General features: G+C 47.8%; 1 protein-coding gene across 2 annotated transcripts in view; it reads right to left on the reverse strand.

Annotated features, from left to right (window-relative positions):
• The window catches only part of CD151 (CD151 molecule (Raph blood group)), a 34,081-nt gene extending 20,315 nt beyond the window's left edge, over positions 1-13,766 (reverse strand). The window contains exon 1 of one of the 2 annotated variants that reach the window (XM_064657657.1): positions 13,743-13,766. The gene's annotated coding sequence lies outside the window, so the exon portion shown is untranslated. Of the gene's footprint in view, positions 1-13,275; positions 13,382-13,742 lie in introns of those variants that run through there. The other variant, XM_064657656.1, reaches the window with a different exon arrangement.
• Between the last annotated feature and the right edge of the window lie 1,404 nt (positions 13,767-15,170).

The following is a 15,170-nucleotide window of genomic DNA, read 5'->3' on the forward strand; positions in this document are numbered from 1 at the left end:
CCTTACCTACATTTGTCATAGAATCATGGACAGCTCGCTGTGCCACTTTCCCAGCAGACACCGGGGTGGTTGAAGTCCCGCAGCAGGACAGGAGCCTGCGAGTGTGATGCCTCCTGTGGCTGGAGGAAGAAGGCCCCACCAACAGGCTCCCCTTGTTCGGGTGGCCGGTAGTGAACACCAACCACAAGGTCTCCTTTGTTGCCTCTGTCTCTAGTTCTTCCCCACAGGCTTTTGACCTGCTCACGGCTATTCCTCAGAGCCAGCTCTTCACACACTGTCCATTTCTTGGGGTACAGGGCAACCTGCTGCCTCTCCTTCCTCACAGCCTGCAGCCATCCATAGCCATACTCCAGTCATGGGATTCATCCCGCCAAGTTTCAGCAATGGCAAGTAGATGGTAGCCTTCTAGCAGCACAGTGGCTTCCACCTCCTCCTGTTTGTTGCCCATGCTGAGTGCATTGGAGCAGACACACTTTACTTGGGCTGTTGGACACGTCACCTTTTCAGAGGAACACACCTTAATTCCTTTGAGGTCTTTCACTGGTGTTTCCCTGTTGGCTCCTATTACTTCAGGAGCCCCTGGCTCCTCTCTCTAAGACTTCAAGTGTGCTCCAGTGTACCCAGCACATTGCAAACCAACAGGCTGAGGGCCCTTGCTAGCATTCCATCCCTCTAACCTTGGTGTGTCATCCCATGGCTTGTCATTTCTGTGGAGGCAGCCAGGCTGCATAAGGCTGCTGTACTGGAAAATGGCCTCTAGTATGCTCTCTTTCCCCTGCTTTTCTAAGATAGAGGGTCCCAAACTTTCTGCAGTTGTTTGTAGTGCCCCAACCTCATCCATCTCACCTTCATCCTACAGCAGGCAGGCTCCCTGCAGTCTGTTTCCATTGGCACTGCAGGTAGCAATATCATGAGGGGAAGAGAATAGCAATTATTCCTCCCTAGCCTGTCTTTTTGGATACTGAATTAATGATCCTTTGATCTACACCCTGACACTAACTAACTTCACAGCCTAAGGCTTAAGCTCTTATCTGCTGCCCGTACTGAGATATGGAAGCAGTAATACTTCTTGACTTGCCTGAGTGGGATAATGGAGTTTTTGAAAACCACCTGGGAAGAGAAAGTAGGTACTTTTTATTAACAGATCAAATTTAATAATTCATAACCATTTTAACTTCCTATTATTTTCAAGGAGGGGTTCCTGCAGGCCTTCACCTAGCACAGTATGGGCTACACACCTTCATTTATAATCAGCTTGGATTACCCCTGCTGATTTTCCCCGTGAAAAATGATGCCAATAAGAGACCGAAACCTGTTGATTCACATTATAAAAAAGCTTCTAGACCACAAAAACATCTCTTGAGAGAAACTGTGAAAATCTCAGCACTTGAGCCATTGAGAAGCATGCCAAACAAAGTTCCTGGAATCATTAACTAAAGATCGGACAAGGGAACTTTCCAAGGAACTGGGAAGAAGAGGGAAAGCACAGGCAGCACAGTCACCTGCAAGGTAAGCAATAGCTCTGAAGCATCCTCCTGAGGCTGAGCACAAACTCTCCTCATGAGGCCCTTGTGCCCTACCATTTATCCATCTGCTTCATACTGCTCCCACACTCCTGGCCTTCCAGAAGGATGCAGAGCTAATCGCTTTGCTTCCCCTCTCAGCATGTTGGCACATGCTGCAAAGTCAATGTACTTGTGCCTCTAGGGCTGGAGAGAATGCAAAACACAAGTCAGACATCCAGTGAGGCAAAGCTCCTTCTAAGGAATTGTCATTTAAGCTTGTGGGGGCAGACACACAGAATGGATTTTGGTCAAAACCCCTTCTCCCTGACATCTTGACCTCTTGACTGGGAGAGCACTTTTCTGAAGAACTAAGAGAGGATGAGTCCCCATGTTGGGAGTTTTGGAGGATCTCATCTCAGCACTCTCTCGGTCTAGGCAACATCTCCACAGATACATCACAGTCCTGCTGTCACCCCTCGGGATCCTTGCCAAATCCCTCCTTTCTTCTACTGTGGATCAAGCTGCTGTGTTTTGAATAGACCCCTCAAGAGAGATGTAGAGACCCTTAACTCCTGCTAAGTTTGATGAGAGCTAGGTATCCAGAGAGGAACTGCATGCCTAATGCACCTGCAAAGAGCTGCCTGCTCTTTGAGATAAGAGCTATCTCTCAGGATAAGAGCACTCAGCCCCTCCACTCATATTTTCAAGACTATTTATTCCCCAGGGGAGGGGCTTACTGAAGCATAAATAACAATAAGCGTAAATTTCAAATTCAACAAGGATTTACATGTTCAGCACCACCCACATACCTGTGAATTAAGTGTTTTATGAGGGGGTTATCCAAACCTGGGTGAGGCAATGCCTGGCTTCGAGATCCTTGAGGATAAAAGGGACCTTGGCATAAAACCAATTTTACAACCATTAAGGAAAAAAAGGCATGAGAGAGAAAGACAAGAGTGATCAAGTGTGTGCCTGGGACTGCATGTGTCTGTACTCAAGCACCATTGCACTACAAAGCAAACAAAAAACTCTCCATAGGCCTTTCTGATCCTGACAAAACCTGCAGCCAGCCACATCCTGAGAGCAGAAAGCCCATGTTTTCTGCTCCCAGAAGTGGATAAGCAGGGAAGCGAACAGACCCTCCAAGCACCCAGTCCTCAGGAGGAGCTGGAAGGCAGGCCAGAGACCAGCACACACTGCGTGACCAAGGGGAACTCCTTCTGCGTCAAACAACATCCTCTTGTATTTCATAAGGCCTCCTTTATCCTGAAGGATCCCAAAGCACTTTATGCTATTTATACACAGGAACCACTTCACTAGTCATTGAACTGAGGAGAGGAACAATAACCGTCTCTTTTCTCTCACTCGAAACACCAGAAATCAGAGCCTGGCTGTGTTTGCAGAGAGCTCATAGCAATGAGGGTTTGACACAACAAGGAGCAATAGTTCAGATAGGTCAGGGTTAGCCAACAGACAAGACAAACTCTTCACTGCAGCCTGCTATTGGTATTTTAAATTCTATTTTCCCAACTCTGCTCATGGGCATTGTGGGGTTCTCTTTGTTTGGGTTTTTTTTCCTTTTTTTTCTTTTTTTCTTTTTTAAGCAGGGCTTTGTCTGTGCTGGAGAACTTACCAGTAGCATTAAACCACATTTCTAAACAAAACAGTTTGTGCAGAATCAGCTTTCTGCCTGATCCCTTCCTATTCATTATCTTTCTATTCATCACATTCATTTCCAGCTCAGCTCTCAGAAGTGAAGCCACTGGGTCCTCAGTGTTTTCAGGGAGTGCTCACAAAACCTCCCTTCCCTGTACCTATGCCAGTACTAGGACCAAGTCAACAAGCACTAAAAGTCCTGGGAGAATAAAAATCCTCCCAGCCTCTGAAAAGCCTATTCAGGCAACTCTGTACATGAACTCAAAGCACTCTGCAAATAATGGAGCAATGATAACAATTTTTTCACTCTGTACAAAGAGCTGGGATTTTACACAGTGGTTTGAACTAAGGGCAAAGACTAACCAAAGAACATGTGCTGCATTTTAGCTAGTGCACAGTCACTCAAAATTTGGCTTCAGTGTCATTGCATTTTTGTTTCCTACAAATCATCTGCCAAGCTGTTCTGTCCTCTGGAAGACCAATGCAGAACACAAAGCTGTAAGATGCAAAGTTTTCAAGCTACTTGTTAGCACTGCCTTGCCTGTGCACGAGACACCTGAGCACAGAAAGCATAAAGCAAGAGGTGCATAAAAACCCACACCAGCTTTAGCTTATGTACAAAACTTGTTTTGCTTTGAGTAGGCTGTTCCCCTTCTCACTTTCTGTGGTACAAATGAGCAAAGCAAAAGTCTCTGGAATCATCCCACAGAGCTCTCCCAGGCTTGCCTCAATTTCAGCTCTGCAAAGATCATATACTAAAAGTAGCTGACAAGGGATTTGACAGTGGAAACTAAGGTTAATGTTCTTACCGTTTCAGATATGTTGATGATTAGCTCGGGTCTGGCATCAGCCATGCCAGAGAAAACCTCTGAGCATGTCAGCAATGGAGCAGGTACCTGCAGTCCCAGGAAAGGGGCAGTGCACTTTGCAGTGCCCTAGCACACTGACAGAAAAGTGTCATCAGCCACATCATGCAGCCACAGAAGAGGGCAACAGCAGCTCTCATCTCATCATGGCAGCTGGAGATACCGGTGACACCTTCAGAAGCCTCCCTTCCTACCAAGGACAGCCTACTCATGTGGGAACACTCTCACACCTGGAAATACCCACTTCACTAACAGCAGCACCAGGAACGGCCAAGAAGTCTCTTCTGACCATCAGTCTTTATATATATCCCCAATATCCTTGTCTCAGGAAGTGTTTTCAAGCAATCACTGAATGCTTTGAGGAGCTATATTCCTCTCCACAGCTAAAAACACTTTACTGGAGTGAGATCAAATATCAAGCACAGTCACGGACAAATTAAATGACATTTCATTTCCAGGAGCTGTAAGTCCGAGTTCATAGGAGCTGTCTCTCTCCTGTTGCTATAGGAGCAGTGCTGGAAACAACGCTCATTCCACGCTGCATAAGGCTGCCTTGAAAAGGGCCGTTCTTCCAGTAAAATTAAACAATTCCCAGCCAAAAATAAAACGTTCCTCCCCTTCCGCCTTGCTCTTGTGTAGCACATTTTAGTAACTCCACCAAACCATTTATGCAGTTTTATTTGGACCAGCCTGCAAACTTGACAGGGAGGCACCAGCAAGTGAATAAACAACCAGGAGGCAAGGGCTGCCCTCAAGGCAATTGCTTGCTGGCCCTTCACCCCGCCTGGGGGCAGGAGAAAAGATAAAAAGAAGTCCCTCACCCCAGAGGACACACCAATAAGCTCTGCAGAAATCCCCCAGCCCCAAGTCATCAACTACTTCCCTGAAACACCTCACTCCACCGGTTCCACGCAGAGGCCAGGGAGCTGGGCTTGCTCAGGTCCTCTCTGCTCCTTCAAATAAACACACAAAGGGCAGCTCTTCGTGAAGGGTACAGAGCAACAGCCAGTACAGAAACTCTGGCAAGTCTGTCTCAGTGTATGTCCTGGTTTTGGCTGGGAGAGAGTCCGTTTTCTTCTTAGTAGCTGGTGCAGTGCTGTGGTTTGGATTCAGTATGACAACAATGTTGATAACAAACCCATGTTTTCGTTGTTGCTAAGTAGTGCTTACTCCAGATCAAGGACTGTTCAGTTTCCCACGCTCTGCCAGTGAGGAGGTGCACAAGAGCGGAGGAAGCATGGCCAGGACAGCTGATCCAAACAGGCTAAAGGGATGTTCCATACCACAGAACATCAGGCTCAATAGGGAAACTGAGGGGAGTTGGCCTGGAGCCACTGATAACCGCTGGGGGATGGGCTGGGCATCAGTCAGCAAGGGCTGAGAAATTGTACTGTGCATCATTTGTTTCTCTTGGGGTTTATTTCTCACTCATCTGTTTATTGCTATTGTTATTATTGTTATATTTTACTTTATTTCAATTGATAACTGTTCTTATCTCAACCTATAAGTTTTATTTATATTTTTTTGACTGATTCTCCTCCCCATCCCACAACGGTAGGGGGATGAGGGAGGAGTGACTGGCTGCATGGTACGCAGTTGCTGGCTGGGGTTAAACCACAACAGCGTATCATCCATTGCATTTAGAGCTGTCAGGAAAAAGAAACTGCAACAGGGTTCCTCTAACAGATGCCAGCACAAACTAGCTGGACTTCAAACAAAGGAGGAAAATCCTGCAGGGGATTTCTCCAGCAACCCACCTTCATGTTACCTTAGCACTCTATGAGCAAGTTTCAATAAAGGAAAGCCTAACTTACTTTGAAACTTAATCCTTCCCACACCCACCCCTTGGAGGTCAATTTTCAAGTCTCATCTGATCTGTTATTTTAAAGGTTAAAATTTTAAAGGCTAAAAGTAGTCCACTCTACATTCTGTTATAGTACATTTTACCCTGGATTACCCATCAAATACCAGGAAGATTCAAGAAGGCTTCAGGAGATGGGAGAAACCACATACTTTGTTCCCTCAGGAGCCTCTCAAAATGTAGCTGGCACATACCCAGCGTTCAGATTACTTCTTTGAGCTCAGCAGAAAGCAGCAGAGCATTTTGCTCTGCATGTAAGAGGAGCATGGCAAACATCTGGTACTGGGCAGACTTATTATCCATTTTTCAATTCATCCAATGCCATTAGTGAGCAGGAGGGGAAAAGCAATCCACAGCATGGCTCGCTTGTAGGTTATTTAAGACACTCAGCAAGTCCTTAAATATTAAAAGCAAAACATACCCAAGAGAAAATCCAGGAACAACACAAGTCAAAAGTTTCTAAAGAAACTGAGTAACTACCTTCAGTACTAAATGCCCACTGCGAAAGTGAGGTCCCTCTAGGATACAAAGGGATAGAGGAACCCAGAAAACAAAACTCACCTCTTACTTTTTGAAGAATTTAGATTAAACTCTAAAATTCATGCTGGAAGTAACCACATCAGTTCTGGCACTGAAAATAATCCTCCTTTTATTGACCTCAGATGACAGAGTGTTCCAGCACTGACTGCTCAGAGACACCTCTCACTGCAGGGGTAGATGGGCACACAGCAGCATCATTGGACTCGGTAACCTGTGCCCAAACTGAGGAAAACAAAAAAGGCTATTTGGTCAGGCTGATGCAGGGAAAGCAGACCCGAGCTAACCACACAGGGTTATCGACGTAAAAATCTGTGAGGACACTGCTGATCCAGGGAAACCAATTTCCCACTTACACACTACTAAATATACTGTTGATAAGAATTATGTAACTACAATGATTTAATTTGGATACTTTCACTGCTCTCATCTAAGTTGGCTTCCCGCCCCCTCCTTTTTTCCCTAAAAACTTTTTTCCCCCAAGAAGGTTTTCTTCCACATGCATACCTGTAGCCCAGGTAAAGCTTGTGACACCAACAAAAGCAGAAGTTTCCCTCTGCAACTGTCTGCTTTTCCCTCTCCCTTCTTGCAGCACACCTGTAAGCCAGGATCCACACTTCCCCAGTGCCTGAGGGCAAACAGCCCAGTGACATCAGCAACCAGGATTTTGTCCTGGTGTAAGCATGTGGTTTAAATTCTCTTTTTTTTTCCCTGTCTCAGGACACACTGCACACACTGAAGGGAAGCCCTGGGGAGAGCACAATGGACAGAGCAGGCCTTTGTTAAGCTCTCCAGAGCCCATCTCTGACACTGAGCACAGCCTCATTCCCCATGAATGAACACAGGAGCTCAGCAGGAGGGAAAAAAACAGACAACTGACACTCAAAGATGCAGAAATCAGCCTGACAGTTCTTCCTCCCCAAATACAGAAAGAGGTCCTCCCAGTAACAGGAAAGTTGTCCTCCCGAAAGCCCTCCAAGGGGACAAAGTACATTGGAGACCACATCAAATCTCTCCTCACCTCTGGCAGACCTCTTGCCTAAGCCAAGTCTCTCAGCAAAGATGAAAGGAGGGTACTCCATATAGCAAGGAGGGACCTGCAACTAACCACAGCTCAACTCCTCAGCAAGGTGTACTTCCACAAAGGACTCAACTCATCCCTTCTGTGCTACAACAGCCAAACCCAGAAGAACAAAGCTTTCCTGTACACACATTCCTTGCACACAGCACTTGACACACAGCCCCAAGAGCCCTTCCTGCTCCAGCACTGGCTGCTCCAAGGCAGTGCTTGCCACATGTGTCCATGTGCCTGGCTTCTGTGCTCACTGTACACCGCTGTGATGGCACACACAGCTCCCCAACACCTCCCAGGAGCTCTGCATGGAGCTCACAGTGACCACGGAGGAAAACAGAAAAATCATCTCTGTTTCCAGAGCAATGTGGGGGTGAGATATGGGATATGAATTTCTCCCTTCTGGATTCCACCAAAGCTATTAAGAGATACTGACATTCACAGGCCATGACTCACGCCTGCCTTGTCAGGCACTACAGAAGTCCCGCTCACTGGCTGGCATGCCAGAAATGTCAGCATGGCTGGCATCTGCCAGCTGGCTCTGTTAGATATATAAATTAGACCAAAACCATCCTTCCCCTGTATTTTCTTTATTGTTGCAGCATGGTGGTCACTGAGGATCAGAGCACTCCCTGAAAACATAACCATGCAGGCACTACAGCTCCTACTCTGGCAGGTAACAGGTCAGCAATGCACTTCAGACAAAATAGAAACCTCTCCCCCAGTATTTCCTACCTCGAAACACTCTTGGTCCCAGTTTTAACTGGATCTCATTAGTGAAGGAGTCAAAGAATATGTTGTTCATACTCCAGCTATGTCGATAAGTCATACACTGGAATTTAAAGAGCTGCCAAGGACTTTTTTCAATAGTGCAAAACAGCAATTATCTGCTTGAACCTCCTCCTGTCAACTTCTTCCCCATAGGAGCAGAAGTGTTCCAGGGCGAGGTATCAGACACATTTTCACCTCGCCCATTTGTACTGTGCAGCAGATCTTTCTCCCACAGCATCTCCAAAAGGTGTTTCTTTCTCTCAACCTGTCCCTCTCCTACAGTAGCAAAGACATCTGTGAAACATGCTGCAGATTTCAGCACAACTCCACAGCTTCTTAGGAATGTACAACTTCCACGCTGCAGCTACAGGGACAAATTTCACCAAACCACAGGCACTTTGCCTTACAACTCCTTCCACTGCCCCAGATCCCCACTGCTGTTTCCTTTCCTATAAAAGTAAAAAGAACCTGGGTTGAACAAGTGAACTTTGCTCCTTTTGCATTCAGCTCCGGTACCAGCCACAGATAAGAAACAATGGTCAATGCCAAACATTTTATGTCACCTACTTCTGCCTCGGTTTTTCTTTCATCAGCCTCATTACCGCCGCCAGGAACAACCTGTAGGTCTGAGCAACATCCTCTCTTGCAACTCCCACATCTCATTTCCACCTCTCTCAAGAGACTGTGCCACACCCCACATCCTCCACACTCCCTCTCTTGGATGCACTCACCTCAGCAGGCAGGAAAGGTAACTCCTCAGCAGCCTACATGGATGCAGTATTAATCACGAGCGAGTTGCAAGGTGTGTATTTGGTTGGCTGCACCCTGTGGACAGTACCTGTGGGTCAGCATCCAAATGAATTTAAACAGCTGCCAAGGACACTTCATTAACCACCTCAGAACATAATTCCTGATATCCTCCCTTATCCCACTAAGCCAGTATCCTGCCTCCAATAGTGTCCAACACGGCTGGCATCAAAACTATGCATGAAATACACACACAAATACATATGTATCAATAACTGCATGAAAAGCCCAGCTGACATGTCATGGCCTCTATTCATGCTTGCATCCTTCTACACAGTCGGATACAGTTTTAGTCCCACTGTTGACCTTACTGCACTCCTGCCCGAAATGCACCCACGGAGCTGCACAGCACTTTTCCGGCTCAGACTGGAGAGTCATAACCACCCAACCAGCACAAGGAACTTAGGTTAGAAACACAGACCAAGTTGGTCATACCCAAATGCCCAGGCCACAAAACACACCTCTTACTCTGCCATGCAATGCCAGGAGTGCAAAATAGTCATCACCCTCCTGCTCATTTTGCTGGAGTTGTATTACTGTCAGCATCCACGACACAGGACTAATAGGACTGCCTGAATTCATTCCCTGGGATCCCAGGCTGTTGAGATCACAAGCAGAGGAGTCTGGCAGGCAGGACAGAGAGGAGCACAGACAAGAGAGATGCCCATCAGCAGTGCTGCTATTACAGTGCAGATCCTTGCCAAGAGGGCCTGGCAGCCAACAGTTTTTGAGCTGTGGGGAGAGATGGAATGAGATGCTCTCCCCAGAACTGACTGAACACCTCATCTCCACTCTGCAGGCCTGTCACTCCTCATTTCTCTCTCCACATCTTGGCTTCAGACATGGGGTGGTAGGGAAAAGCATGTTTCTTAGAGACTGGGAAGATGGTCACCATCCTGGGGGAAAGCTCTATCAAAATGCACATGCAAAAAAGAATGGGGAAATGGGGCGATTTTACAGTGACACTGTTCATTTTATTTCAGCTTGCTGTGGCAAAAGAAAAAATCACATTCAGGGTCTGAAAGACAGGATGAGTGGGTGAGACCTGTACAATCCTGAAGGTTTTCAAACAACCAGGGAGGCTTAGGTTTCTGTTCCTTGCAGAACAGAAGGAAGCCTCCTTCCTTGAGGGAAGCTGAGATGAGCTGCCATTTCCAGGAGTGCCCCTCCCTCAGGCTTTCCATGACCTCAGCTGTCAGGGCACGCACACAGTGAGAGCTAGAGATAATCCAATGTCAAACCCAGAGCAGAGAGTAGAGTAGAGGAGTAGGAGAACATCCTCTCAGGAGGTTTCAAGAGCAAGACTGATGAGGCCACTGGGGATAGTAATGGTAGACTGGGACAGGAGAAAGCAAAGCTACCTCTTTTTGCTTATCAGAGCAACTTATTTTTTTCTTTCTAAGCTTTTGTTTTAAACAGAGAAACAGTATGATTGCTCTATAAATGACCACATCACCTGGAAACACCAGACAGGATAGTCTGCCACATACAGGTACACATGGTGATAGAGATGTTACAGGTACAAATACACGTAAAAAAGTATTTTCCTTCTATGCATAAGAAGCAGCTCAAATGCGCTCCTTAGAGCAGAATCCAAACTACGTAGAAGCAACAAGTGAGTTTACCTGTGGGATGCCCTGGCTAGAAGAGACACAGCTCACCAGTCAACCTCTTCAGGGCTGTTTCAAGAGCAAGGGAGTTGTTGCCTTCTATGTATGTGCAATGGAAACAGCTAGAGTTGTGATACAACTTTTATTAGCTGGGAATAATATAATACGCCTGTTGGAAGCTTCCTAAGGGTAAAGAGAGCACTTCATCAGCCACTCCCACCTAGCATTTTTCCTTGACAAGGGAATACAAGCAGCTTTCTTCCACCCTCTTGTTGAAGAATCTCAAAGACACAAACTTCTGGAGGCTGCACTGAAAGTAGCCTTTGCACATCCAGCATTTTGGCAGTGTGTGCCTTACTGTATTTGAAGAGAAGCCTCAGAACCCTGCCCACTTCCAAACTGGCATAAGACTTCCCTCTGCAGAAGGGGGGCTGGGAAACTAAAGCTTTGCAGAAAAATCTTCTTGGGTTGGTATTCCCTGCTTACTCAGAAAATTCATTACTTTTGTATCAAATCCAAGAGGAGAACCACAATGCCAACAGGACTGTAGTAGCTCCCATTACTCTGCACTCTGGTGCACTAAGAACAATCCGCCTTTAACACACCTGCTTTGAGGCAGGTGAAAGAAAACTTGACTATTAAACTCCCACAAAATGTACCACAGGACAGACTAACCACGTTAGACTCCAGCGTAAAATGAGGTGTCACACATGGGACATTGTTTCAAGCACTCAGAAAAGGTGTGTTCTTATTGTTTCCTGGAGCCAAAATAGTGCAGGGATCGCCAGGACTTCTTATACCAGCCAACTGGGGGAGTCATTCTCCTCCACTGCAGAAAGACTCCACTGAGAAGGTAAGCCATTATTTTAAAAAAGCCACAGGCCAATGAACATGTGCAACAGTTTGGAATGAAACGTGCTTTTTACAGAAATACAGCATAAGGACAGAAGGACATACAGATCAGGAACCCAAAGACATCATCAGCAAACTATAGAGCAAGGATGTGATCCAAGAGAGTTATACAGAGGAGATCAAAAGCTGACACCTCCTCCAGCTCACAACTCAAGCTTTCAGCAAGGGCATCTGACTCAAATTACTGGCACGTAACAGCAGCTGTAGCAAACCAGAGCCCAGGCCCACCTGTGCAAGGCAGCATTACGCCTTCGACAGGGACCTGTCACCAGATGCCTCACATAAAACATAAGTGATGCTGCCTCAGCTTCCAACAATCCAATTCCTCGTTGCCCAGCTCATAACAATCTGCAGACTGGGAAATGCCTGTCCTAGGCACACAAACAGCTTCAGAGAGGATAAACGCACTAAAACTTTCGCATCAACTTTTCTAGTTTCTGTGAGCTCAGCAACAGCTCAGCAGAGAGAGGCACTCTGTTCCCTCCATCACAGGCAGTCCTCTTTGGCAGCAGCGAGAGTCACCCAGGAAGACTGGGATGGACCTTTGACTGGTGACACGCTAAGAGACTCTTCAGCCTCAGCAGTACCAGGCGGCAGACATCCATCCCAGCAAAAGCTTCCCTAAGAATGTTGGCAGTGGCCTCCTAGGTGGCAAAGGAAACACATTTTGGTAAAAGGGACTTATTTCAAAACTGTTTCAACAAAATGGCCACTACTGGGCCACCTCTGATGAGTTATGTTAATCAACCCTTGTTCTAGAAGGCACTATGTGAACTCTCAAAGCAAGCTAGGAAGAGCTGTAGGGGGACAAAGGAAGTGAAGCAGTGTCATTTAAGGGATGCTACAGAGTAACTTGAAATAAAGATATGTCATTGCTAAAATTCAACAGGATACTGCAACATGTTGATTACAAAAGCGCTCAGGAAAAGTCAGACTTTTTTTTAAATTTACATCAGTTTATGTTCCTTATGAGATGACATGGGGCAAAGGCTGCTGGGAAAGACTCCTCATGGAAAGCAATACTGCTGTACATCATCAACCATCAACACCTGCTCCCCCTGATCCAGCTTCCAGAGAATGAAGGAAACAGAACATCGCCTGGACCGTGTGGTAAACAAGGGCTCCCCCTCTCTCTCTCCTCCGCCTCCAAGGGTCCTGCAAGCCCAGCATAAAGGCCAAGTCTTTAATTGTACAACAGGGAGACTTAAGTGAACAAAAGACAGAGGGGGATAATAATAGTTTCACAAGATTATGGCAAGATTCAGAACACCTTTACTAATGCACCGGCTATGCAAAGCTTCTGACACCACGCGCAACAGGTTAAAACAGTTTTCTAAAGAAAAAAAAAACAACACAAAAACAAAACAACAAGAAGCATGCAAGGGTCGAGCCCCTGCGAAGCTGTGCAATGGCACGGGGCGCTAGAGGGGAGGCACAGCAGCGCTGCGATAGAGCCGGGCTCGGGTGACCGCGGCCAGGTGCTCAAGGGGCCCGGGGTGCCGGGAGGGCGCGCCGGGGCCCCGCTGCCGCACAGGGGCCCAAGGGCACCGCTTTGTCCCCGCTGCCCCGGCACCGCCGCCCCCAGCCTCTTCTCCGGCCCCGCTCCCCCGAGGCCGCCGCGCCCCCCGCCTCCCCTCCCTGCCGCCGGTGCCGCCATTTCGGGGGCGCCCCGCCTCACCCTCCGCAGCCGCTCCGCGCCGCCGCACGCCCCGACCTGCCGCGCTGCTCGGAGGGAGGGAAGGCACCCCCTGAGGAGGGCGGGAGGGAGGCGCGGCCGGCCCAGCCCACCCTAGCCCGGGCCGCCTCCCCCCGCCGCCCCGGCGCTCGCTCCGGGCCCGGCCCCGATTCGCCCCGGGGCCGCTGCTGCCCCTGCCCGTGGGAGCAGCGGGCCGAGCGCGGCGGTGCCACCGCGGCCCCGGCAGCGCTGAACGCGGCTCTGGGCTCCCGGGCCTCACGCTGCCGTCTCCATTGCCGCAGGCAACGCGTTACAGCGAACTCCCAACTGAAGCGGCTTTTTTTTTTTTAAGGCGTCAAACTTGGTTGTTAAAGAGTTTTCCATGAAACACCCTGTAAATCAAGATCAAGCCCTGACTGGCACATTGCCTCATCCTTCCATTACCTCACTTTCAGCCGCAGCCCACATACCTCTGTGCGGAGCAGCCCTGAGCTGCGAGCAAGGCCCTTGCCTGCTCCCCTCCATGGCTGAGTAGCCTCACATGGTTTTTCAGGGATGGGGTGAAGAGAGGAGATCTGGTCAGGGAGGGAGGAGGTATGGGCAGGGAGCGAGGGAAAATGCCAGCTTAGGATCTCCTGGGTGCTTGCCCCAAGTGTGACATTTAACCTCTCCATGCGCCCAACTCAAGAATCACATCATCCTTCCCAAGAAGTAAACTCAATCCTCTCTTCCTCAGCTGATGGGAATCCTGCCTAAGCTTTGCCTTGGAGCTGCTGGAGGGCCAAGTGATAGAGTAGAGCCCTGGGGGACTAGGTCATGCTTACACACTGGTAGGTTTTTTGCAGGGAGTGTGTGGCAGAGCCTGGAAGCCCCAAACTTCTGGAAGTCCCAAACTCCTGGAAGCCCCTACCCCAGGCCCCAGCCCTCCTTGGAGGAGCCTCAGGTACCCCGCTCCACTGGGCTGCTACCTTCTTGCCATGTCCAGGGATTTCATGCACAAACAGGAGAAAACATAACCCCCTGCCCCGGCAGATTTGGGTCAGCAAATGGGCACGACCAGGCACAAGTGTTGTCTGCACAGAAATCATGTGGCTAAAGGTGAGATACACCACAGGACCCCCCACTCCCAGTTCTCAGCTTGCTGCCGGAGTAATAGATATTTACTGGAGATACCTGTTTGCCTCGAAAAGACTAATTTTACCTGGTCAGGTGTCCTGTGGACTAGTAATTTCAGAAGAAGCACACAGCTACACTTGTGTTTGCAGAACAGGGCCTTACCAAACCACATGGCTTGATACATATATAAAATATGCCTTGCAGGCTGGAGAGTCCAGAGACGGATTATTGTAGCCACACCAACAGAAATTTCCGTGTGACTCATAAACAGCCAAATAAGTAATGAACATCTGCTAACAAAGCTCTGAATTGCAGGACTATGGGTCTATTGGAATTGAGTGGGAGATTCCCAAACAGAGCTTTAAAGGTGTATAGCACGGGCTGTGAGATATGTTAATACTTGGAGATTAAGTACTTGGTCTCTCTCTCTCTCTCTATATATATACCACACTAAGCAATTAACAAGTAAAAAGAGCATGAAAAGAAACAAACAGAAGAAGGTGACATGACAGGCTGCATGATCCCCATAGCCAGAACTCATTAAATGTGTCTAAATGGAAACTGTCCCCTGGAGTTCACCCTGCTGGAATAAAGAAGGTAGAGGAAAACAACATCTCAAACCTTTGCAATTCCCACATTTGTCCTATGGGAAAGCTTTAAACTTAACACCTTGGCTTAATGCTCTCTTTTCAGCCCTGTTTTGGCTTTTCAAAGAGATGCTGTCAGCCTAATCCTCTTACGCTTACCCTTAGCATATTAACATGAAAGAGACAAGTGAAACC

The sequence above is a fragment of the Pseudopipra pipra genome, chromosome 6 (genome assembly GCF_036250125.1).
Source record: "Pseudopipra pipra isolate bDixPip1 chromosome 6, bDixPip1.hap1, whole genome shotgun sequence".
NCBI lineage: Eukaryota > Metazoa > Chordata > Aves > Passeriformes > Pipridae > Pseudopipra > Pseudopipra pipra.